This window comes from Peromyscus eremicus, chromosome 17 (genome assembly GCF_949786415.1).
Source record: "Peromyscus eremicus chromosome 17, PerEre_H2_v1, whole genome shotgun sequence".
Taxonomy (NCBI): Eukaryota; Metazoa; Chordata; class Mammalia; order Rodentia; family Cricetidae; genus Peromyscus; species Peromyscus eremicus.
In genome coordinates, this window is record NC_081433.1 from 15,687,143 (window position 1) to 15,713,717 (window position 26,575).

A 26,575-nucleotide genomic window follows, 5' to 3' on the forward strand; every position below is an offset into this window, starting at 1 on the left:
GTTTCAACACAGCAACAGTAATCTTAATTAAGACAAGCAGTGTGCACTTATTAGCTCTGAACTGTCTCTCCAGTTCCTCCCTCTGAAGAGTGGAGGAATGTTTATTAATGTTTGGTGAGTATACATATTAATAGATTTGTTCTATCATGGCATTTCATGCATGCTTGTCATCATGCTTTGGTCTTGTTGTTCCCCTCCCCCACTCTCCTCCTGTGTGCTCCTCTCCTCTCTAGCTGGTTTCCTCTGTTTCTGCAGTTAGCCTCTTCTCGGCCTCCCATTACATGTATTGCTTTGGCTTATTTCCCACCTCCCTTAAGATCTCCCTTCTAGTTTCATGACCTACAAACATACATATTTCTCTTTGGTGAATGTTCATGAGTAGATGGCTAGGTTGTGGTGAATATAGGTTTCACTTTTTGTGAAACTACTCAGCTGTTTTCCAATTTTACATTCCTACCAGTCATGTCTGAGATTTCCAGTTGCTCAACATCTTTGCCAAAAATTGTGTTTTTGATTTTCATTTTTCCATGCATAATGATTTTGAACATTGTGACATGTACTTATTTACCTGTCATACTCCTTCTGTGGTGATGGGACTGTTGTGACTGTTCCGTTGTTTGGTGTGTGTTTGGATAGTAGTCAGTGTTCTCTCAGTGTACAGAAATACGTGGCGCAGGCTTATGCAGTAAAGAGGTATTTATTTTAGTCATGATTCTAGAAGGTCAAGTCCAAGATTGAGTGGCTCCATTGGTTTAGCCCTCTGTCCTAGATGGCATGTTAAGGGATATATCTTAACCTGGAAAGCAAATGAAGAGGATGGGTGAGGTTCTACAATCCACTTTGAGGGCACATCTCCTGTGACCCATGAACCTCCCACAGGGGCCCATAGCACTTTTCAATATCTTGAGTACAAAATCTTTACATATAAATTTCTCAAAACCATAGCATTTGTTTTTCTGTTATTGAATTTGGGAATTTGTATATTTTGAATAAGACATGATTTGCAAACATTTTCCCCCTAGACTGTGGACTGTCCTTTTCCTTCCTTAGACTGTGTATAGACTTGAGAAAATAGTTTGTGTATGTCTTGAGGAGGACATATTCTGCCTACCACAAGAATGGATTGAAGCTCTCTAGTCTAGTACGGTGGCAGCTTCGTTTGGTTATGTGGTTTGTATTGGAGAGGGGTCACAGCTGGGCTCCAATGCTCAGCTCTCCCATCTCCTTTGTCTCTCAGGAGAAGAACTTATTGTGTATTATCTTGACTATAATTTTTCTCTGTCCCTGAGCTTCTGTGTTGTGGCTTCTAATGTGCCATCTTACCCACAAGTATTGAATAAGCTCTATTTCTTATGAGACAGGGTCCCCTGTATCCCAGAGGCTGGCCTCAACTCATTATGTAGCTAAGGATGACCTTGGACTTTTGATCTTCCTGCCTTTACTCCCAAGTGCTGGGATTACAGGTGTAGGCTACTGTGCCAGGTTTATGTGGTGCTGGGAACTGAACCCAGGGCTTTGTGTTTACTAAACAAGCATTCAAATAGCTGAGCTACATCCTCAGCCCTTAAAACGCACATAGTAGACACAGAGAGGGATATCGGTATAGAAGCAATAGGTTTCTAGGGAATGGAGATTGAAGATGTTATCTGTTTCCCATTCTGCACAGAAGTTCCTCCTATAGCCTTTCCTTAAGCACCTGGATTCATTTTCTGTTGTTTTGCTATCTTGCCTTCAAACTGCCTTCTAAATGTTTGTTTATCCCTACAGCCAAATGCCACTCTCAGTCTTGATCAGAGGAGCTTCTCTTTGCAGTGAATGGCAGTAAACTCAGAGACTCAGGCTGTTCAGGATGCTGAGAATAAGGGACTTTTGAGTGCTCAGCCATAAATGGAACATTCATACCACTCCCATAAGGCTCGGGGAACAATGTGGATGAGTGGGAAGAAAGAATGTAAGAGCTGGGTGACAGGGAGAAGGGTTGCACAAGGCTATCTTCTGGGTAGGACATGGCCATGGAAATAATGGGCTCACATCAGCTGTCCTTGTGTGCGCTGGGCTTGCATAAGACTAGACCTGCCAGCAGCCAGGTTCATGGGGCCCTCCCCTCCCCTGAGGGGAACTATTGGTTATTGATGGATGCTCAGGAGGAGGAGTCATTGTCTTCAGTTGGGTATTCATTGATGAGCCTACTAGGCTCCAATGGATAGTTCTATACCCGTGGTATGTATGCATATACACACATACATATACATATATATGTGTATATGTATGTATATTTATGTATATGTACACATATATATTCTATACCATGGTGTATGTGTGTATGTGTATTCATTTTATCAGTTTTAACATATTCATTCTATTGGTTCTAATGAATATCTATCTGTGTCTACATATCTATATCTTATAGACTGAACTGGATTCTTGGACTTTCCATTGGTAGGAAGCCATTGTTGAACTAGCTGGATTACAGCCTGTAAACCACTCTAATAAATCCCAGATAGATAGATAGATAGATAGATAGATAGATAGATAGATTACAGCCTGTAAACCACTCTAATAAATCCCAGATAGATAGATAGATAGATAGATAGATAGAGATTTAAGGTGAATCTTGCTACCTCAAAAGGTCTGGATTAAAGGTGGGTCTTCCCACTTCAAATGATTTAATTAAGAAAAATCCCTCAGCCGGGCCTTTAATCCCAGCACTCAGGAGGCAGAGAGAGCCAGGTGGATCTCTGTGAGTTCAAGGCCAGCCTGGTCTACAGAGCGAAATCCAGGACAGGCACCAAAACTACACAGAGAAACCCCATCTCAAAAAAACCAAGAAAATAAAAAAAAATTCCTCACAGATATACCCAGTTGCTTGGGTTTTACTTAATTCCAGACGTAGTCAAGAGTTGACAACCAAGAATAGCCATCACCTACCTTACTCTATATTATGTCAAACTGTAGTTTTTCAGCCTGTGCCTTGCCCTGAGAGACTGTTTTCTGTTTCTATCAACCTGCTTCTAAAACTGTAGCCTTATCAACTTATATTCATTCTATGACCACATACATAATAATATTTACTGTGTACTAAATACTGTGTGATGAGAGAGTTACTATTACCAGTAATATTAAAATGAAAGAACTTATATTTGTCTTGGTCAACTTCCAAGGTAGGCAGGCTTATCTGACAAATTGTTGCCAATCAAACCACTGCATGTTGTGAATCTATTGTTTCAAGTTTTGACATTGTGAAAAGACACACATGTGTTCATCTGCGTTTATGGCATAGTGCTTTCTCTGTGGTTCTGATGTGCCTTGATAGCTGGCTGATGCAAACACAAGTTTTCTTTAAAAAATTTTTTTTGTGTATATTATGACATTTTCATAAATTTTATATTTTAATCATGTTCACTCCCCATTACCCACATACCCTCTCCCATGCCACTGAACCTCTTCCTGACTAGTCTCCCATCTACTTTCATGTCTTGTGTGTGTGTGTGTGTGTGTGTGTATGTGTGTGTGTGTGTGTGTGTGTGTGTGTGTGTGATGTGCCTGTGTAAAGAGGCCAGAAGTCAGCACTGGGTGTCTTATCCTGTCATTTGCCACCTCGTTTATTTTTATTTATTTATTTTTCAGGGTCCCTTTTTGAACTTGGAGCTCAGTGCTAGATTGCCTGGACAGTTGCCTCCAGGATTCTGTGGGTCTCTGCCCCCTCCTCCTACCAGTGTTGGGTTGCAGAAGTGTGCCACCACGTCTAGTTTTTATATGGATGCCAGGGCTTCGACCAGGTCCTCTTGCTTGTGCAGCGGGGCTTTGTGTACTGACCTACCTCCCTTGTGCCCCCTTGTTTGATCCAGTGAGTTTCATTAGGGTTGCTTGTAGGAACATGGGTAGAGGTTATTCACAGGGTCATGTGTACCTTACCAGTGGCCGTACCACTGAAGAAATCTGTCTTCCTCTTCTAGCAACTATTAACTGTCTATAGATTCTTGGGAGATATGTGTTGTGTATGTCTGTGCTGGCTAGTTTTATGTCAACTTAATGCAAGCTAGAGTTATGTGAAAGGAGAGACTCTCAGTTGAGAAAATGCCTCGATATGATCCAGATGAGGGCATTTTCTTAATTAGTGATTGGTGGGGGAGGGACAAGCCCATTGTGTGTGGTGCTATTCCTGGCCTAGTGGTCCTGGGTTCTATAAGAAAGCAGGGTGAGCAAACCATGTTGAGCAAGCCAGTAAGCAGCACCCCTCCATGGTCTCTTCATCAGATCCTGCCTTCAAGTTCCTGCCCTGATTTTCCTCAGTGATGGACTCTTACCTGGAAGTGTAAGCTGAAATTAAACCCTTCACTCCCCAAGTTGCTTTGGTCATGGTGTTTCATCATAGCACTAGTAACCCTAACTAGGACAATGTTTGTGATTCATGAGCCCTTCTCCCCAGTTACTGTCAACTGCCTACAAATCCTCAGAAACATGGGTTGTTTTATTCCAATCTTAACTACTAACTCTCAAATCACATGTTATACACCACACAGTAAATATGTCTCTTCATGTGTATGTATATGTAGGTTACTGAATATCCTATAAGAGGATTAGAAAGGCTGAAGCATAATCTAAGGAGTTCAAAAGAAGCTTTACAGAGTTTCAAAGAGCATCTGTGTGTGTGTGGGAGGCAGGACTAGATAAAGAACCCCACTGGGGCTGGAGAGATGGCTCAGAGGTTAAGAGCACTGGCTGCTCTTCCAGAGGTCCAGAGTTCAATTCCCAGCAACCACATGGAAACTCACAACCATCTACAATGAGATATGGTGCCCTCTTCTGGCATGGGGGCATACATGCAGAAAGAACACTATATATAATAAATTAAACGGGGGGGGGGGGGAGGGGGGCTGGAGAGATGGCTCAGAGGTTAAGAGCACTGACTGCTCTTCCAGAGGTCCTGAGTTCAATTCCCAGCAACCACATGGTGGCTGACAACCATCTGTAATGAGATCTGGTGCCCTCTTCTGGCCTGCAAATCTTAAAAAAAAAAAAAAAAAAAAAGGAACCCCACTGGGGATCTGATGGAGATGCTGTGGCAGGGTCAAACTGCTGGGTCACCAATATGAGTTGAGCCTCAAGATCTAGTCGAGTTATAGAAGCAAAGTGAGGGATTGTGAGGGCCATGGAGGCCAAGAGTAGGACTGGGTCCAGATGGACAAATGGACAGATAGACAAATGGACCCACAGTAGTCCTGACTTGACCATTTGTGTCTAAATGGACAAACAGACAGCAATTGAAGTAGGCCATGTCAGCAGTGGGATTGTAGCTGAACAGAAGCCTGTGTAGAACAGTTGGGAGTTCTCTGCTTGTAGTTAGACCCCCCCTCCCCCAGTCATGACAGGTCAATGGAGGTCATTGCAATCATAGAGTTAGGTGTCCATCTATTTAAGAGGTTCAAGTGGTTCAAGTGTTTTCATCCTTTTCTTAGTTTGATGTATTTAATACATTCTTAGCCTTTGTTTTCCTGATATTTTAATGTGTCTATGTGCTCATATGGTCCCTGTGGTGCTTTGAATGAGAATGGCCCCCATGGGTTCATATATTTGAATGCTTAGTCATCAGGGAGCAGCGCTATTTGAAAAGATTAGGAGGTGTGGCCTTGTTGGAGGGAGGACATGTGTCACTGGGGGAGGGCCTTGAGGTTTCAAAAGCCCACACTAGACCCGGTTCTCTCTCCCTGCTTGCAGATCAGGATGTAGCTCTCAGCTCTTTTTCTAGCACCATGCCTGCCTGCTGCCATGCTCCCTGCTATGATAATGGACTGAGCCTCTGAAACTGTAAGCAGGCCCTCAAATGCTTTCTTTTATAAGAGTTTTCCTGGTCATGGTGTCCCTTCACAGCAGTAGAACACTGACTAAGATGATCTCATTTTACTTTGCTAAATCTATAGGCATTTTAAAGGTAGAAAATCCTTTTCACTTTTAGGAGTAAGTTCTCTCTCAGTCTGTGCCTCGTGGGTGGAGCCAGACAGGTGATGCTGTTTGTGTACCCAACAGGTGTAAAAATCCTGCACTCAAAATGGAATAAAAAACTGCTTATAAAATGGAGTCTCTCAGGGCAAGGTACAGTTTGGAAAACAGACAAGAACATTGCTGTATATAATGTGGAGTAATTTAGAGCAAGGAGCAATCTATCTTGACACAGCTACCCTTGAGATTTCTTGGTTTGTGGCAGTCCAATTCTTATTTCTGCCTCTGTCTTCACATTTCTCGCCTGTGTCTCCTTTGTGTCTTCAGATCCCTCTCTTCCTGGAGAAGAACAGGAAACCTTTGATTTAGGACCCACAGAAATCCTGACTTAACTTGATCATATCTGCAAAGATTCTGTCTCCAAATGAAGGCCTGACGTTCTTGACTTACGTGGAGTTTTTGGAACACCATTCAGTCCAGTAAGTCTGTGCTGCTGGGTGACAGATTTGACACATAATAAATATTTGAAACATTCACTTAGGGGGCTGGAGAGATGGCTCAGTGGGTAAAAGCACTTACCATGCAAGTCTGACAACCCAAGTTCAGATTTCCAGAACCCATGTGAAAAGCCAGATGTGTGGTAATATCTGTAATCCTCGCACTCCCAAATAGAGATGGGAGCTGGACAGGAGAATCACTGGGAAGTTCACGGGCCAGCTAGTGTGGCATACGTGGTGCAGGAGCAGCAAACAAATAGAGGCCCTGTCTCAGAAACCAAGTGGAAGGTGAGAATCCACTCCCCAAAGTGTCTTCTGCCCTCTACAGTTATGCCATGGCATATGTGCACCTGCATTCACACATACACATATGACCTATTGTGCACACATACGTTATGTATACACATAGACTTGCATGAGAAAAAAGCAGAAAGGGGGGAGGTTATGGTCTTTGACGTCATTGCTTTTAGACCTCCAGTGTGGCATTGAATGAAAGTATTTGCAGAGCAAAATCGTTCACTTCATGGGCAAGAAACCATCAACGGGAAGGGGATGAATATAATGTCTCCCCTACATTGTTTGAGCCTACAACCCCAAGACCTAAAGACCCACCCCCCAGGCTTCACCTCATAAAGCTTCCACTACATCTCAATAATGCTACGCTAAAGATGAGGCCTTTAACAAATGGGTATTCAAGACCCAAACTGGAACAATATTCATTGTTTTCATTACTATTGGAGATATACTCAACCATTAGCACCCACTCTTCATTGACTATTAATGTTAGGAACGAGGCTAAATAAATTATATACACTGTCTCCTGTGGTACCTACCTCTTGACCTTAGTCTAGTAACTCCAGCCAAGCAAAGATTATAACATGACTCCAATGTGTTCTCAAACTCATCTACCTATGCAAGATCCAAAGTTGCATCTAATTCTCTAATAGTTCAAGAGGTGAAGCTAAGATATTAGTCTATATTGTTGAAAATAAATTCTTCTATTCCTCTTGGAATTTGACAGTTTGCATGTGTTTAGTTTCTTTGAACTCTACATCATTTCTCTTATATTGTTTTGTCTCTAATATTCCCAAGAAACATCTTGAAAATGAAGAACGAATTCCTTTTTGAGTAATCCTGAGAGCCGGTGCTGAAAGGATTGGCAAAACAGGAGCACATATGTGATGGACAAGCTCGTGTGACTAGGAGGGTAGTTGAGACATCATGACAAGTCTATCAACTTGGGAGGAACAGGAGGTCTAACATAGGGAGAGATGCTGTGCACAGGGCATGATGAGCGGTCCTGGTGTGGGTTGAATCTGGGTCTCTCGGATGAGGGAGATGGCAGGATGAAGGCTCTGTAGCAGAGGAGGGCAATGGTTGTAGATATTGTATTAACCCATCTATATCATCTCTCCTTCAAGGCAAATGGATGAGTTTTTATAATCCCAAAGCTACAGTCTTTTCCTATGACTTTCAGAACTGTTTGGTGTTTAGAACTAGTTGCCCCAATGAGAGCATCACCTGCACAGAACATTACCGTAGAATTCTTTCAGTCGCTTTATTTGAAACTAAATGTTCCCATATCAGAGCAAAGCTAGCTTTTCTACCTCACAGCCTCAAGTCCCACTGTCCTCCTGTGCATTATTTCCAGCCTTGCTTCCAGCTTCCCTCTCTGCAGTTTTTTCCTTCTCTCCAGCTCCCCTCTCTCCCCCACATTTTGTTTTGTTAATGTTCAATCCCTTCCTCCCATATTTTTCATGACAGTTTAAATCGAACTGAAAGACGTCCTTATACCAAGGAAGCTTTAAACTGCCGTCCCTGTCCAGGCTTGGGCTGCTATCCCAAGCCACCTTCTGCTTCATTTAGCATTGCATCTGTTTGTTTCCTTCCAGAGAAGCACAGCAGAAGCACGTGGGCCGAGCAGATCCATTTTCGGGTTTTTATTTGTGGTATTTTTAGGGTGCACAGTAGGCAAGACTCCCAAAAATCACTGCCTTTTTGTTTTGATGCATTCGTTGGTAATTTCAAGTCAGCATCTATTTTAGCAGCCTGCCTGCCTTCCTGCATTTTCAGATAACGTTCTTAGCATATATGAGTGGAAAGCGTCTGTTCCTTCCCCTTAGATCCCACCATCCAGAACAACGTGTGCCCCAGTTTTAGGAAACAGACTCTGCAGATGTCCTAATGGTCATACTGAACACTTTGCCCATGAAAGAGCTGCCTTTGTTGCAACCTTGTGTTTTTTGTATGGTGAGCATGAAGAGCAGATTGAATGATGCCCCCAGTAAAGGTCCTTTACTTTTATTCTGGGGTTAAGATGGGAGATCTATCATATCTGAGGTGACTAGTGGGAGAGTGCTTAGAGATTCCTATCTCTTAACACACACCAAACCACAGAGGCAGATGTGAGGCCACATTGCACATGTGTGCTGTACTTGTATAGCACACGAATTCAACTCTGTACAATATTTGAACATTAGTCTACTTGGCATCTAGTGCACTTTGATGAAAATGAGTTTCTACTCCCATCATTTAACTTGCTGCTAGTTGGGGTCACTGAGTATTGGAAGTTAAAGAAAAATCATTGTTTAGCTGTAAAAACACCCCATCTCCACCGTTAGCTCTGCTTTGATCACACTTATTTTTCACGAGTAAGTCACCGTTGATGAAATGCATACATCTCTCACTCAGGGCATGTTTACATTTATGAAGCAGCCCGGGCTGATCCTGCTGCTTTGCCTGGAGGGCCTGCAAGAGTTCATTAGGAGGTGGATTCATTTTCTTCCCGTGGAGATGTGTGGAAAGGAAGAGTTTGGTCTAGAGGACAACACCAGCTAGTTTCCTAGGGTTTCAGAGACAGCTGAAGGCACACAGTACCTCTGAGAGGCCTCAAACAAGTTACACTACTGTTGTGGAATATTCCTTTACACTGTGTGAAGATGAGTCACTGTGACTGGTTTAAAAAAAAAGCTAAATGGCCAATAGCTAGGCAGGATTTTTGGGGCAGAGAAAACGAACACTGGGAAGAAGATGGAGTTGTGAGAAGATGTGGAAGAAGCATTTTTGTAAAGGAGAGAGACCTTGGCGAGTTGGAGCCAAGGTGCTCCATGGCAGATGAGAGAGGGACATACCATGCAGACAGCGCTCATATAGAGAGTTTTATTGGCAGGGGAGAGGGGAGCTGAGGAGAGAAGAGGAAGAGGAAGAAGAGTAGAGAGGAAGAGACAGGAAAGGGGGAAGAGAGGAGAGGAGGTGTAGACACAGCCTCGTAGGAAGAGAGAGAGAGAGAGAGAGAGAGAGAGAGAGAGAGAGAGAAAGGTGGGCAGAGCCCACCTCTTAAAGTGGGCTAGCACATGCACAAATGGGCTACTTAGGATGATATCAGGACCCTGAGTGGGCCAAGGTACTGCCTGCTTACTGCCAGGCAATGTCTAAATGCTAACAAGCATGACATGTAGGAGATGAGCCATGAGCTATGTGGCAGCACATTGATTAATAGAAATGGGTTAATTTAAGTTATAAGAGCTAGTTAGAAACAAGCCTAAGCTATCAGCCAAGGTTTCATAATTAATAAGAAGTCTCTGTGTTGTTATTTGGGAGTTGGCTGGTGGGACAGAAAAAGACTCCCTACACACTGCCACTAGGTAATCATGGTCAATTAGTCATAGCATCTTTTTCTGTCTACTTCCCAAACACCCCTGGAACTCTGTTCTTTACTTTTTACTGCTACTGTCCATGTTTGGCACTCATTACCTCACACCTGGACCCATGTTGGTGCTACTGTTTGGATTTGTAATACTCACAAAGCCTCATGTGGTAAAGACTTAGTCCCCAGCTTGGCACTATTGGGAGGTTGTAGACCATTTAGGATGCAGGCCTAGTGGGAAGTTTTTGGGTCATCCTCCTTGAAAGGGATGTTGAGGGGCTAGAGAGATGGCTCAGTGGTTAAGAACACTGGCTGCTCTTCCAGAGGACCCAGCTTCAATTCCCAGCACCTACATGGCAGCTAACAACTGTCTATAATCCAGTTCCAAGTGATTTGACACCCTCATACAGACATAAATGCAGGCAAAACACCAATGCACATAAAATAAAAATAAGTAACTCTGCCCTATGTTCAACTGTATATAATAAACACACCGAGATCCCTGGGTGATGTGCTTTCTCTAGCACAGAGACCAGTCCACTTGATCCCAGTTTTCTGTCCATGTATCTATCCGTGTTTGTCTTTGTCTTCATTCCCTTGCCATCGGAGCCAGGTCTGTCTCTGGGGCCTTAACCACATGTTTCCCGCTCTTCCTAGGCAATTCTAAACCCTGTGATGTTCAGAACTGTAACCATCACATAAACCTAGAATAAACACAGAAGCTGGGTGCAGTGGTGCACACCTTTAATCCCAGCACTTGGGAAGCAGAGGCAGGTGGATCTCTGCATTTGAGTCCAGCCTGGTCTACAGAGTGGGTTTCAAGACAGCCAGGGCTATGCAGAGAAATCATGTTTGAATACCCTCTCCCCCCACATGCACAATACAACTTAGATCCAAGTGTTGTGCTTTCACCGTGGTGGCATTTGAAATGTGAGCTATCCCTCATAGGATCACATATTTGAACAGTGGCCCTCAGCTGGTGGTGCTGTTGGAAGGGTTGTGGAAATTTTAGGAGGAAGAGCCTTGCTGGAGGAAAGGAGTCGCCGGGAGCTAGCCCCTCTTCCTTTCTCTCTCTGCTTTCTGAGTGTGGATACGATGTTACAGCTAGCCTTCTTTCTCTTGCCAACATGCTTGCCTTGCCCAATGCCAGGACAGTTCCAGGACAAGGGTTGAGTCACTCTTTAAACCACATGAAAACTGTGACAACTGAGGCCCTGCAGAGTCCTCCTGAGAGCTCATGGGAGGTGGATGTTTCCCGGATCAGTTTCATTCAGTGAGATGGAAAGCTTAGAGGAGGACATGGAACTTTAAGTCTGGGAACATTCTAGATCTTGCTTCAAGCAGCGTCTTTGGTCCGGAAGTGATTTTTCTCCTTTGCATAAAAAAATTGTAAGCCAGGTAGTGGTGGCACAGGCCTTTAATCCCAGCAGTCAGGAGGCAGAGGCAGTCAGATATCTAAATTCAAGGCCAGCCTGGTCTACAGAGTGAGTTCCAAACCCCGTCTCGAAAAACAAAACAAAACAAAACAAAATGAAACAAACAAAGCAAAATTACAGTGCTTTCCTGAGTTCTGTGTTAGGGTCTTTACAGAGGTTACCCAGTTAAAGTATGGTCAGGGTGGGCATAATGATGCACATCTACAATCCTAGCACTCAGGAGGCAGAGGCAGTGGTTTTCTGTGAGTTCCAGACCAACCAGGGCTACACAGTAAGACTCTGTCTCAAAAAAAAAAAAGTAATTTCAGTGGGTCCTTATTCAATATAACTGGTGGGAAAGAGGCCCTTTCTAGATCCTTCAGAGGGGACATGGCCCTGCTGACACTTTGAATTTAGACATAGCCTCCAGGACCATGACACCAGAGCTTCTGTGGTTTCAGCTGTTCAATTTGTGGTGGTACTCTCATAGGGTTGCCCTAGCAATGTAATATAATGGGCTCTGTATCACCTCCCAGTACCTGCTTTACATATTCATGCAGCTAAGTTTGGTGAGAGTTGATCACATGCCAGATGCTGTGCGAGTCTTCAGGATACAGTAAGAACCAAGGCTGGCTGCTCTTCAGAATATATGCCTCCGTGTAAGCTAAGGCTAGGGCTCAGACATCAGGATCCGTAGAAAGTGGAGTGCACAAAGGGATGGCTTCCCGGAAGAGGTGCCATTCAAATTTGGTGATGTTTCAGATGAACTGTAAAGAGGGCAGAAAGAAGATTAGATAGCAAGCCATGGCAAGTGGTGCTGACGTTTTCAGTCACCCCCCTGAGATAATCTCTATGTGCATTTATCTGCATTGTGAGTGAGTGAATCAGAACATGACAACATAGGCTGACTGTACAATGCACCATTTTCCCTTCCCTTACTTGCCCATCATTCCCTTAAAGGGATAGCTTTCTGATTTTTATCTGCTTTAAGATCAGCCTTATTTATTCTAACCAGAGACTGTGTATTTTAAAAGCATGAGCAAGAAAATAAGAAAACTGCAGACCAAGAGAGAAGGTTTGCCAAAGATACATCCAATAAAGATGTTATCTAAAACATATAAAGATCTCTTAAAACAATAAGAAAATGGATTTAATAACCTGATACTTTGCTGAAAGTGCTGATAATTTTTAGAAGTTTTCTGATGGAATTTTTGGGATCTCTGATGTATAATATCAGATCATTGCAAAAAGGGATAATGTGACTTCTTTTCCTATTTGTATCCCTTTAATATCCTTCTTGGGTTTACTACTTAGGCTAGGGCTTCAAGAACTACTGAAAAGGAGTGGGGGGGGGGGGAATGGACAGTCATGTCTTCCTTTTGATTTTATTGGATTTTGTTAAATTTTCTCCACTTAGGATAATGATGTTGGCTGTGGATTCGTGTATAGCCTTTATTATGTTGAGATATGTTCTCTCCAGTTCTGTTCTCTCTAGAACTTTTATCATGAAGGCATGTTGGATTTTGTTAAAGGCCTTTTCTGCATCTATCGAGATGATAATGTGGTTTCTGTCTTTTAAGTTCACTTAAACAATTGATTATGTTTATTGATGTATGTGTGTTGGACCACTGAGGAATCTTCAGAATAAAGCCAGATTGATTGTGGTGGATGACCTTTTTGATGTATGCCCATATTCAGTCTGCAAGTATTTTATTGAGTTTTTTTTCCATCTATGTTCATCAGGGACATTGATCAGTAGATTTTGTTTCTAATATATCTTTACCTAGTTTGGGTGTTAGAGTTTCATATAAAAAGTTTTGGAGTGCTCCTTCTGTTTCTGTTTTTTGAATAATTAAGTATTGGCTGTAGTTCTTCTTTGAACATCTGGTGGGATTCTGCTGTGAATACCTCTGGACCTAGGCTTTTCTTTAAGTCAGAAGGCATTTCATTTCTGTTTCAATCTTCTTATTTGTTGTGGGTCTGTTTAAGTTGTCTCTTCTTGGTTTAACTTTGGTGGTTCCAATGAATCTAGAATTCATTCATTTCTTTTAGGTCCTCTAACTTAATGGAATATTGTGGGTTTTTTGTTTGTTTGTTTGTTTGTTTGTTTGTTTTTTGAGACAGGGTTTCTCTGTGTATCTCGCTCTGTAGACCAGGCTGGCCTTGAACTCACAGAGATCTGCCTGGCTCTGCCTCCTAAGTGCTGGGATTAAGGCATGTGCCACCACTACCCGGCTGTTGTGGGGGTTTTAATTAATTTTTTTATACACAGTATATTTTGATGATATTCTTTCTCCTAGAGTATAGGTTTTTTTTTTTTAAGTGATTCCTCATAATGGCCTGAATGTCTTCGGTGTATGTTGTAGTGTTCCCTTGTTTATCTTTGATCCTGTTAGTTGGAGTTTTCTCTTTCTTTTGGTGAATTGGGTTAGGTTATGCCAATCTTGTTTGCCTTTTCAAAGAACTAGCTCCTATGTCTATTGGTTCTTTTTATTTTGTGGTGATTTGAATGGAAAATGAACACCATAGGCTCAGAGGGAGTGACACTATTAGGAGACATGGCCCTGTTGGATTAGGTGTGGCTTTGCTGGAGGAAATGGGACATAGGATGTGAGCTTTGAGGTCTCAGATGCTCAAGCCAGGCACAGTGTCTCACTCTCTTCCTGCTGCCTGCCAATCTGATGTAGAACTCTCAGCTCCTCTCCAGCACCATGTCTGCTGGCATGCTGTAATGCTTCCTGCCATGATGACAATGGACTAAACCTCTGAACTGTAAGCCAGCCCCAATTAAATGTTTTCCTTTATAAGAGTTGCGGTGGTCATGGTGTCTCTTCACAACAATGGAACCCTAACTAAGACACAGTGTTTTCTTAGTTTCTATTTCATCAATTTATGTTCTGATTTTCATTATTTCTTCTCAACTACTAGATTTGGGTTTGGTTTGTTCTTGTTTTTCTTGAGTTTCATCATAAGTCATTTATTTGTACTCTTTCTGATTTTTTAAAATGTAGGCAATTAGAGCTACAGTTCCCCTCTTAGGATTGCTTTCAATATGTTTTTGTGTGTGTCATGTTTTTATTTTCATTTCATTCTGGGATTAAAATTTTTTCTCTTGATTTTTTTCTTTGACCCACTCACCATTCAGTAATGTGTTGTTTAATCACCATGAGTCTATGTAATTACCAGAGATTCTTTTGTCGTTGATTTTAACCTCTATTCCATTGTTACCAGATAGGATACACAAAGTAATTTCAGTTTTTCTGAATTTGTTAAGATTTGTTTTGAATGCAGTATGTGGTCTATTTTAGAGAAATGTCCACAAGCTTCTGAGTGGAATGTATATACTTTCTGTTTGGATGGAATATTCTGTAGATATTTGTTAGGTCCTTTTGATGAATGTCATTTAATTCTGATGTTTCTCTGTTAATCAAGCTGGAACTGACCTGGAAGCTCTCATAGTATTGGAAAGTGTTATGCAAGCCTCCAAGGGGTTGGGGGGAAACCAATCAGTGATCCTACTCATTAGTAAAGCCTATGAGCTACAACAATGATTGGCCTGGTAGGATATCCTCAAATGATGCAATAGTGGCACTTTCATCCTGTAGTGTAACCAACAGCTAATTAATTGGACTTAAGAGCCACTTAATTTGAAGTAGTTCATGCCTGGTGCTGTAAACCTAGCCAACTACCTGTGGCTGTAGAGGTCATGGACACTAGAGAAGAAACTACTGCTGCCATTTCTAAACTAAGATAATTTCTTTTTAAATTTTTTTTTTAGATTTTTAAAGATTTTATTTATTTATTATAATATACAGTGTTCTGTCTGCATGTATGCCAGCACACCAGAAGCAGGCACCAGATCTCATTATAGGTGGTTGTGAGCTGCCATGTGGTTGCTGGGAACTGAACTCAGGACCTCTGGAAGAGCAGCCAGTGATTTTAACCTCTGAGCCATCTGTCCAGCCCCCTAAGATAATTTCTAATTACACTCTAAATATTTATTTAAGTATAGCTCTCAACTCTCATCTAAGAAACTTATTTTTTCAGCAAACAGAAGCTATTACAGAAAGCTACGATGGCAAGATGCAGAGAATAAACAGTTGTGGGTTGTCCAGCCCCAGTTGATATGTACAACTCCTACATCTAAGGCTCAGGGAATGTTCTAGAAAAGAGGTGGGAAGATTATAAGATCAGGACATCTGCTGCTAGATAAGATCTTCTAGACATGACAGGGAAGCGGAACCCATGAAATATCAAAATATAAAAAATAAGGTTGCCTAAACAAGATCTGCATAACAACTACAGTAGTTGACATGAAACATAGACTAAGGTCCCTATGCCTAGATGAAGAGCTCCAGACAATCTGTTACTGAGAGAGGGAGATTCAGTTTTCTCCAGGGACGAGCACCACGATTGATTATCCAGTCTCAGATGGTCAGTCTTAAACACATACACATGCTAACAACACTAAATGAACTTAGTGCAGAGTTAAATACAGTACTCATGTGAGATCCTCAGAAACTTTAAATGAAAAAGCAAAAATAAATTCTAGGAAATTAATGAAACAGAAAATATCTGAACAAACACCTTGCCAAGGAATATATATATGTATATGTATATATATATATATATATATATATATATATATATATATATATATGACAGGCAAACATATAAAAATGTTCAACATCATATTTTATTAGAAAGCTGAAAATTAAAGCCTTTGCACATGTATTAGAATGGCCCAAACCCTAAACCCTGTCAACACCAAACACTAACAAGGATGTAACTCTCTTATTCATTGATGGTGGAATGGCTAATGGGAAAGCTACCTTTTTACCTTACAAAACTAAATATAACCTGTGTCATATGAACCAGCAATGAGACTTCTTGGTGTTTAATCATTCTGAAATCAATTGAAATTTTACGCCCTCACCAAAACGTGCACATAAATTCGTATTTACAATTGCTAAAACTCAGAAGCAAGCAAGATGTCTTTCAGTAGGTGATTGGATAAATCACCCGAAATAAATAGACAATAGAGCCTGTCTCATCACAAAAGGAAATGAACTATTGAGCTGTGGAAAGGTAGAAAGACCTTGAGTACATACAAATAAGTGGAAGAAGCTGATCTGCAAAGGTACCGTGCCCCAAATGGTCCCAACTCTACAACATTAAGGACAAGGCCAAACTGTGAAGACAGTAGGGTCAGGGGGAGAGGACTTTGAGGTTTGTGGAACTGTTCTGGAGGATGTTGAAATGATGAAGACGTGCCATTAGACATTTCTGGATTTTTGTGTACAAACCAGAAGGCTGTACAAAAGGAACAATAAGCCTGAGTGTAGAGCATGTACTTTGGGTGACGTGTCAGCACGGTTCATTGAAAGTCCACCACTAACGTATGAGAAATCTGTGCTTTCTGCTCAGTTTTGATCTGAACAAACAAACACTGTCCTGAGAAACAAGGACCCAAGCATTAGTGGGACTTGTCACATGCTCTAGGTTTTCTACTCTTCTTCCTTCTCTGTACCCCATGGCTGAAGCCAAACCATTTCTTTTTTTTTTTTTTTCACTCTTGGTGTCTATTTTCATATTTTCCTTTTTATTTCTGGTCACATGCTTGGAATGTCTGTTTCATGCAGTGATGTTTCCTCTCACAACTAATTGCCAGTGAAAATACTCTTCCTTTTCTAGTTCCCAGTAACCTTTAACTTCTTGTTCAGTATTTCAAACTTTGAGTTTCTACAAGCCATTAGTTCAATTCTATTTAAGTGGATCTGTCCTTCGTATGTTACCATATGGCTTCAGTATGCCTTTTTTCAGTATCTCCTAATACGTGTCAGCGGAGCAGTTCTAAAGATCCAAAATGGAATCTAATTAAAAACAGATGGGACTTCTTTGAAACACTTTCTTATCAACTAACAGTACAGCTGCTTGGCTGAAACAATGCCATACAAGATAGAGATGATCTCTCCCAACTTCTTTTGGCAGATTAAAAAAAAAAAAACAAAAAACAAAAAAAAAAACCCCTAAGGGTCAAAGATGTTACCACAGTGCTATTAATTATGAAGGTCATATTGCAAGAAAGAGGTAAGCCAGGACTTTTACCAGAAGTCCTGTGTGTGAGGACCCTACCTTCCTGTGTCCCCTGAGGGTTACCTAGCCCCCTCTGCAGTAGCAATGTTTATATAAGGCAAAACTGATTCATTTCCTGCTGCTCTCCCCGTCTTCCTCCTTTTTCTGTCAGCCAGCTGAAGTTTAAATATATTTTCTTTAAGGTCACATATGTAATCCCTTACAAGTTTAGGGGTCCAGTGGTCATTGCATAGCAGCTTTAGGGTCTCACCAGGTAGTCTGACCCCTAAGAAAATTAAGGTCTCTGGCTAAGGGGATGTTGCTTGGTTGACAGAGTTCTTTATTTGCAAGCATGAGGCTTGGGTTTGATCCTGGTTTGATCATGGCATAAACCTAGTGTTGTGATGCAAGCCCATAATCCCAATACTCAGGAGGATCAGAAGTTCAAGGTCATCTTTGACTATAGAGGGAGTTCAGGGTCAGCCTGGGATGCACAAGGCCTCATCTTTGTGTTGTTGTTCTTTTTCATTTTTTAAAAGAGGCCCAGTGAGTTAGACTGATTTCCCTGGCGTTGTACAGAACATGGCAACCATTGTATGTACCGCGGGGCGGGTAGAGGTCGATTGAGAGTGACAGGGAAGGATTTAGGAAGGATTTGAAAAACCCACCATCAGTTTTGTGTGAAGAGAATCCAGTACTTTTAAAAACTTGTTCCTGGGTCAGAGGTGACAGCGATGTCTTAAACTATTCAGAAGATGAAAAGCAGAAGTTGGTGTTGGCAGTCATCTTTAGACCTGCCTCCCTCATAAAGAAAAGTGTTCTTTGGTTGGTGCAAAGACTTCTTGGCTTGTCAATTCATTGTTTTTCTAGGAATTTAAGACAATGAAAACACACTGACTATAATCACTCTATTATTTCTGAGTTTATTTTGCTAATAAACTTACTATGATTTCCAGACCATTTAATCTTTGACATCTAGCATCCTGCCTTCATAATACCCAAGTAAGGTGGAACGATATTCTGTCCAGTGAAACATCAGAGAATTGTTGTTTCAATTCTACCTACCAAACTCTATCCTGTTATTTTTCATATACTACTCTGTAGATTATTTCAGCTTCCTTTTAAGAACCAAAGCCCCAGTATTTGTGAATTACAACTTACTGCAATAATAAATTTGAAAACAATATTTTAAGTACTTAGCCTTAAAAATACCCTTGAAGTCATTTTTTATTTCTTTTCTCCCTCTTTCCTTCCCTTTTGTCCTCCCTCTTTTTCCCTTCATCCTTCCATCCATCCACCCACCCACATACACATCCATCCATCATCCATCCATCCATCCACCCACCCATCCATCCCCCATCCAGGCTGAGTGGATTACAGGCTGTGTACATCCATGACCAGGTTGGATCTTCTAATGTCTGACAAATGTTAAAATTGGCAGTTTAATTTCTGTTTCCTGAACATCTTGATTTTGCTTGGAGAAGGGAGTGTTAAGGGCTGCTGTTAAGGTCACCTCTTGAAGTCCTAAACCCTATTACCTCAAGATCTGACTGCCTTTGGAGATGGGAGTCTTTCAAATGGTAATTAGGTTAAAATGAGGTACCAGGGCTCGCTCTCTCTCTCTCTCTCTCTCTCTCTCTCTCTCTCTCTCTCTCTCTCTCTCTCGCTCTCTCGCTCGCTCGCTCGCTCTCTCGCTCTCTCGCTCTTTCTCTCTCTCACACACATACATACACACACACACACACATGCACGCATACACGCACACATGCAGACACACGATCATGTGGAGACACATGGAGAATGTAATTGCCTACAGGCCAAGCAGAGAGCTGAGGAGGAAGCAGGCTTGCAGATGCCTGTGTTCCAGTGATATCTTCAGTTTTCTCTGGTCTTGACCCTAGCACGGTTATTGATGGGCAATAGAGTAAGTAGTCAAGAGTTCAGTCAAAGAAAGGATAGGAGGATACACTTTTAGAAAAAGAGCCTAGAAGCAGGGGCCTTGATCTTAACAGGAATAGAGTTCTAGTTTTATTCTTTCTGCTGTCCCTCCCTTGTGCCAACCCCCAAGGTGGGCACTTCCAAGGAAAGGGGTTTGTTCTTCCAAGAATCCCATTCTACCCAGAATTCAGCCTATGCAACATGTACATGTACATGTCAAGTTGAAAAGTTCACTGGGGGGGGGGAGATAACAGTCCTCTCTTGTGTGCACTCCGGACCCTGGGTGAGGAAGTCTTGAAGTTGCCACCACTGCTGTTCCTTTGGTCTGACCATCAAGCCTCCCATGACCAGACAAAAGGAACAGCACGTGATGGTGGTCACTCCAGCTGAGCTGTAGATAGTGTTGTCATCTACAGAGAAGTAAAGAAAATGATGGTGGTCAAGATACAGAGGTAGCGAGCCATGGGGGCATCTCCAGATCTCAGGGCCTGCCACAGGATGCAGGAGACAATGGGCAAGAGTCGGCAATGCCAGGCAGGGCAATGCCGGGCAGGGCAATGCCGGGCACGGCAATGCTAGGCAGATGGGATTAAATGGCTGACAATTTTAGAGGTTTCAGGTCATGGCAGGTTGGCATTGAGGATTTGGGGTCATTGGAGAGAAGCCACATCATGGTGGGAGTACATAGTACAGGGACCCCACTCCCCTCATGACCAGGAATGAAAGAGGAAGGAAGAGACCAGTACCACAGTAGCCCCTTTTTGCACATGCCCCCCGTGACCTCCATCTGGTTCCACCTTTTACCCCCCACCTCCTTTCGAGAGCAGCAAGCTGGAGACCAAGCCTGGGAAATGTTCAGGATCCAAACGGTCAGGTCTAGATTAGGGTTTCACATGGTGTCTCACCCTGCAATGTAAAGATCTTACTCAGACCAGGTCTCATACGGTGTAGCCATCGTCTCCCGGGGCAGATAATAGGCATTTTTCCCTTTTAGTCTTCAGTGCTGGCGTGAAACCTAGAACCTTGGGGATGCTGTGCAAAGAGCTCTGCCGCTGAATGACATGCGACTCCAGCATTATTAGCTCTTAAGACTCTTCAGGAGATTGGAGTGCACACTGAGTTTGAGGCCAGTGGGTTATTTTTGTTTGTTTTGTTTTGTTGAAATGTTCACAAGGATATGTGTGGGAAAATGCAGAGCAAATTCTATTCCAGCAGGTGTGGGGCAGGCTCGAGACTCCATGCACCTCACAGTCCCCAGCTGAGGCAATGCAGGTCCTAGATCATATGAGTACCATGGACCAGATGACATGCCCCAACCTCCCAGACACTCACATGACCCTGTTTGCTGTGTTACTGTGGCAGGTTCCCAGTCTGTGATGGAGTGTGGTAGAGGCAACATCTGTAACAGGAAATAGCTTCTGCTGAAAGACAGTTCAGTTTGGAGATGGTTTATATATTAGGGAAGTCTACATGCTGGAGATAAATGGGACTCTGGGCCTAATGACATTATTTAGAAACAGTTTAAATGAAAATGAGCAGTTGGTCCTGTATGTGCCTCTTCCTGGGTCCTGGAATGCCTCTGTTTAGTGTAACAAGTGCTGATGTGGCCTCCTCATGGCCTCTGAAAAGGGGCAGTGCTCTTTCAGCAAATGAAAACTCCCAGCAAACAGCAGGAAGGCTGTAAACAGTTTCCAGCTTCAGATTTTAATCTGTCAAGTGTGGATCCTATAAAAACAAAGCGCTCCCCAGTTTGGCCTCTGAGCCTGGGCTATGCCACATTCTTCACTGAGCATTTTCCCATGTCATGAAGGGTGAGTAGAGAAAGAGAGAAAGGGGAAGCCAAGGTCTGAGGCTGGCTACGATCTGATCCTCCTCAGACAGGCAGGGGATCTTATTTGCTTTGTGTGTGCACATGTGTGTGCATGCGTGTGAGTGTGTGTGTGTGTGTGTGTGTGTGCAGATATCCACAGAGGCTAAAGGCATGGGGCATTGGATCCCCTGGGACTGGAGTTACAGGTGGTTGTGAGCTGCCCAGTGTTGGGGCTAGCAACCAAACTCAGGTTCTCTGCAACAGCAGTATTTACTTTTAACTACTGAACCATCTGTTTAGCCTCCGAGGTTTCCTGTTGTGAGATACTCAGCAGGACTGTCACACACAGCCACATATTGGAACCAACTAGGGAAATTCAGATAGGACTGCTGTTTAAGACCTTACTAGATTAAGGGTTCCCCATCCCGGGAATGGATTTAGGACAAGATATATCTTAGTTTTCTCAGATGATTCCAGTGGGTACCCAGGTTGTAGAAGATGGTGGTGTATTTTATTCTCCACATATTTATGGAGACATTACTAAGTGTGCATGTTGTAGTGTTTTGGAGCTGCAATAACAGAACACCATAAACCAGTGGCTTATAAACAAGAGGTTTTCTTTCTCACAGTTCTAGAGGCTGGGAATCAAAGACTAGCTGCTGGCAGGGTCAGTGTCTATGGAGGCTTCACCTCCTGGGCCATGGATGCTCATTCTCACGTGGTGGAAGAGGCCAAGCAGTATGCCAGGACCTCTTAGTTACGGAAACTAATCCTATTTGTGGAGGCTCTGCTCTCCAGACTTACTCTCCTCCTAAAGTCTCCGCCTCCAACACTCTCATAATGAGGATCCAGTGTCAACATTTGAATTTTGACAGTTACAGATATTCAGATGATAGCGTAAGGCATTGGATTGAGTACAGGGGAGGCCTCGGAACAAGAGGCCTCAGGGAACAAGAGATGGGCCATTAGGTCATCTGCCATCCAAGCAGCCTGACTCATGATCACCCAATGGCTGAATGCTCATCTCTGCTTGAAGTAGTTGGTTTCATTTTTGTGCTTTTCAAGTTGTCTAGTTTCATTAAAATTTAAAAAAATACTATGAAATATCTTAAACATAAATGTGCAGAGTATATTTATGATCTGTTCCTCAATTCAAAAGACTCATGCTGTGTGAATTTTCCTGGGCTCCCATCTGGGAAAGGCCGTTCATTCCAGATAGGATTCCAGTGACAGACCACACTAACGATTTCAACAAAGTCTAGTTTTGTAAACTAGTGAGTTTATTCATTGTGTACGTATAGGAGTATAGGCCTGGGATTATGTTATGGTTTAATTGCTGTTGCTGTTGAAGGGGACCGCACACACAGCCAGGCGCTCCCTCCTGGACCATGGATTAGGCACAAACCACACCCAAACACCTGTTTTCACAGAGAGATCTTTCTTAAGCAGGGAGAAAAAGTTAAAGCAGCTGCTTCTGACTCAGGCAGAAAACAGCAGCAAATGACCTTGCAGGTGTAATTTTTAAGAAAAGAAAAGAGGGCGGTCTGTTTTAGAATGGGCTAGGATGTGGTGGTATATTTTGATTGGGCATGTTAATTAAGTGAACCAAAGGGGGCTTTTGATTGCTGGACTTGAATACTTTGATAGCAGGATCTTGGTAGTCAGGAGGAAGTAGCCAAATAAGGAAATAGACCTTGGTGGCTAGCTTCAGGAGTTTAATCTAAGGTTTTTTAGCAAGGCAGAGGTAATGGGGAAGAAGGGCAAGGCCTGCCAGAGCCATGCTTGCCGTGGTAGAGCTGGCTAGAGTCCCTTCAGCTGTGATAAAATACTTTGACAAAAGTAACTTGTGGGCAAAAGAGTTTATATCTCACAAGTCTGTCACTGCATGGAATTGAAGGAAGGAATTAGAGCAGCTAGTCCTATCCCCAGTCATAGAGAGAGAATACATGCACACATGCTTAATATTCAGCTAGCTTTCTTTACTCACATACTCCAGAGCCAAGACCAGAGAATTGTGACACCACTTTCAGGCTGAGTCTTCTAAGATTAGCTAGGGCAATCAAGACAATCCTCCACAGATATGCCTACAAACCATAATAATCTAGACTGTCTCTCACTGAGGCTCTCTTCTCAGGTGCTTCAAGTTTATGTCAAGTTGATAAAACTAATCATCACAGGTTACCTATAGGAACATGGGTGACCCTAAGGTAGCTGCCTCACCCAAAAGCCTACCCCAGCATGGAAAGATGACTCATAAAAGCTGCCTCTCTGGAGCATTCACAACTTGTAGGCAGCGGGGCCACTCCCTGCAGTTGCCACTGATTATATAACTTGGGCAGAGTGCCTTGTGGATCTTGTAAGTTCCAAGAACTTCCTGAAACTTGTAAAAATTGTTTCTACCCAACTTCTTCTTTTTTTAAAATATCTATTATGTATATAGAGTTCTGCCTACATGTATGCCTACATGCCAGAAGAGGGCACCAGATCTCACTACAGATGGCTGTGAGCCACCATGTGGTTGCTGGGAATTGAACTCAGGACCTCTGGAAGAGTGCTTTTAACCTCTGAGCCATCTCTCCAGCCCTCTACCCAACCTCTTAAGAGCCTCCTCTCCAGGACTTTAGAGTCCTCCAGGAAGAATTGTTTCCGTTCAGAGGAAATAACTATACAACAGCTCATATGCTGAAGCTTGGTCATTAGCCTGTGGAATTACTGGGAAGTATTGGGACATTTAAGATTGGGGGGCAGGGGGAGGAATTTAGGTCAGTGGGGGGAGGAGGGCAATATGTTTGAAGGGATATTGAGAGTCTTCAGTCTCCTCTTCTTCTGCTACCCATTGCCAGGAGATTATCAGCTTTGCTTTACCACATGTTCCCCACAGCCTATGATACTCTGCCTCACAAGAGGCTCCAAAACAATAGGAACTAGTGACCATTGACTTCAACCTCTGAAACAATGAGGATATATATAAATACACACACACACACACACACACACACACACACACACATCCTCTTGTGGTGGTTTGAAAGGAAATGGCCCCCAAAGGGAGTGGCACTATTAGGAGGTGTGGCCTTGTTGGAGAAAGTGCGTCACTGTGGGGGTGGGCTTTGAGGTCTCTTGAGGTCAAGCTTCCCTCAATGTGACTGAGAGTTGATCTCCAGTTGCCTACACTCTCAGCTCCAGCACCATGTCTGCCTGCTCCCTGTCATGCTGATAATGGACTGAACCTCTAACTGTAAGCTACCACCCCAATTAAATGTTTTCTTTTTAAGAGTTGCTGTGGTCATGGTGTCTCTTCACAGCAATAAAAATATTAACTAAGACAGAAGTTGGGGTATTGCTGTGATGGGCCTGACCATGATATTGTTTAGTAATATGGACTTCGGTACTTTGGGTTAGGAAAGCAGTGGAATGCTTTAAGTGCTGCTTAATGGGCCATGCTAGTAGAAGCATGGAAGACAATGGTGCTGAGTGTGATTTGATGAACTGTCCAGGGCTGTATCAAGATGTTTCAGAGGAGAAGAATTTTAGTATGTTGCTTAGAAGTCATTCTTGTGATATTTTGGTGAAGTAAGTGGCTGACTTTTGCCCTTGTCTGGAGTCTGCCTGAGGCTAAAGTGTAGTGATTAATTCCACTGGCAGAAGAAATCTTAAAACAGCTTAGTATAGACTCTGTCATGTGGATATTAGTGGTAACTCTAGTGAAGATTTATAATGAAAAGAAGCAAGCTGAGCAAGGAAAAATATTTGAGGAGAAAAAGGATACCAGAAAGTGGAATGGAGCTAAATCCTCTGTTCAAGGAGATAAATGGATTAAAAAATGTGATAAAGGGAGTGGTGACCTCAGGGCAAGTCCCCACCCAGCTAAGCTTCCAATTTATGAAAAGGGACTGAAGAAAAGCTTAGAGCTGAGTGTGGTGAGGCACACCTTTGATTCCTAGCACTAGGAAGTTAGAGGCTGTCAGGTCTCTGAGTTTGAGGCCAGCCTGGTCTACAGATCCAGTTTCAGGACAGCCAACTTCGGCAATGATAGACAGAAAGCTGGTGAAGATGTAATTGAGTGAGGGGGCCATGTTCCAACCACAGCAAACAGCAGAACTTGGCAGCTTCAGCCATGTGTTTTTTGCTTTAGAGTTAAGGATAGAAGAAAGGAGTTATGGAATAAAGCTACTGAGGCCAGGAATGTGTCAGGGGTGTCCCTGAATGGAGGCCTAGTAGAGAGGCCACTGCATGAAGCTGTGAAGTTGAAGCCTGCATTGCCTTAGAGAACCTAAGAGATGCCAGAGTTGTGGGATACCTGCCAAGGGAGCTGCTAACAGGGAATGGAATCAGCCCAAGAGAAAGAAGTGTGTTGCAGGCAACAAAGCTGAAAGGAGTTGGAGATCTGAAGAGTGGTTTTTTTTTTTTTTAAAGATTTATTTATTTATTATGTATACAGAAGAGGGTGCCAGATCTCATTACAGATGGTTGTGAGCCACCATGTGGTTGCTGGGAATTGAACTCAGGACCTCTGGAAGAGCAGTCGGTGCTCTTAACTTCTGACCCATCTCTCCAGCCCCCTGAAGAGTGTTTTGACATCAGACATGGAGATGCAGAGTTCAGAGTTTGCTGAGCTGGTTTTTGGTCTTGATTTCCTCCAGTATTTCCTCACTATGTTCCTTTCCCCATGTTTTGGAATGGTAATGTATATCCTATACCATTATATGTTAGAAGTATGTGATCTGTTTTTTGATTTTGATTTTTCCAGGGGGATTACAGTTAAGAGATTGCCATGCATCCCAGAAGAGACTTTGGCACTGGACTTTGAAACAAGTTTGAGACTGTTATAGACTATGGGGACTTTTGAAGTTGGACTGAATGCATTTTCTTTTTTGTATCATGATATGGCTACAAGCCTTTGGGGACCAGGTAGTGGAATGTGGTGGTTTGAAAGAAAATGGCCCCCAAAAGGAGTGGCACTATTAGGAGATGTGCTTTTGTGGAGGAAGTGTGTCACTGTGGTGTAGGCAGACTTTTCTTTTCTACCCACCAGTTCCCAAATAACCAACATGGAAACTCAATAGTAATTATAAATGATTGGTCAATAGCTCAGGCTTGTTACTAGCTAACTCTTACATTTTCAATTAACTCATATTTTTTATCTACCTTCTGTCATGTGGTTCATGGCTTGTTACCTCATTTTCTACATTTCCTGCTTCCTCTGCATCTTCTGGCATCTCCTCTGACTCTACCCTTCTTCCTCCCAGCGTTC

The 26,575-nt window shown here is 42.7% G+C and overlaps 1 long non-coding RNA gene across 2 annotated transcripts in view; it reads left to right on the forward strand.

Moving 5' to 3' along the window:
* LOC131894299 (uncharacterized) overlaps nt 1-26,575 on the forward strand; it is a 79,195-nt gene that overhangs the window by 4,653 nt on the left and 47,967 nt on the right. For both annotated transcript variants that reach the window (XR_009374876.1, XR_009374875.1), the window contains exon 2: nt 6,268-6,419. This is a non-coding gene — a long non-coding RNA (uncharacterized LOC131894299). The remainder of the gene's footprint in view (nt 1-6,267; nt 6,420-26,575) is intronic.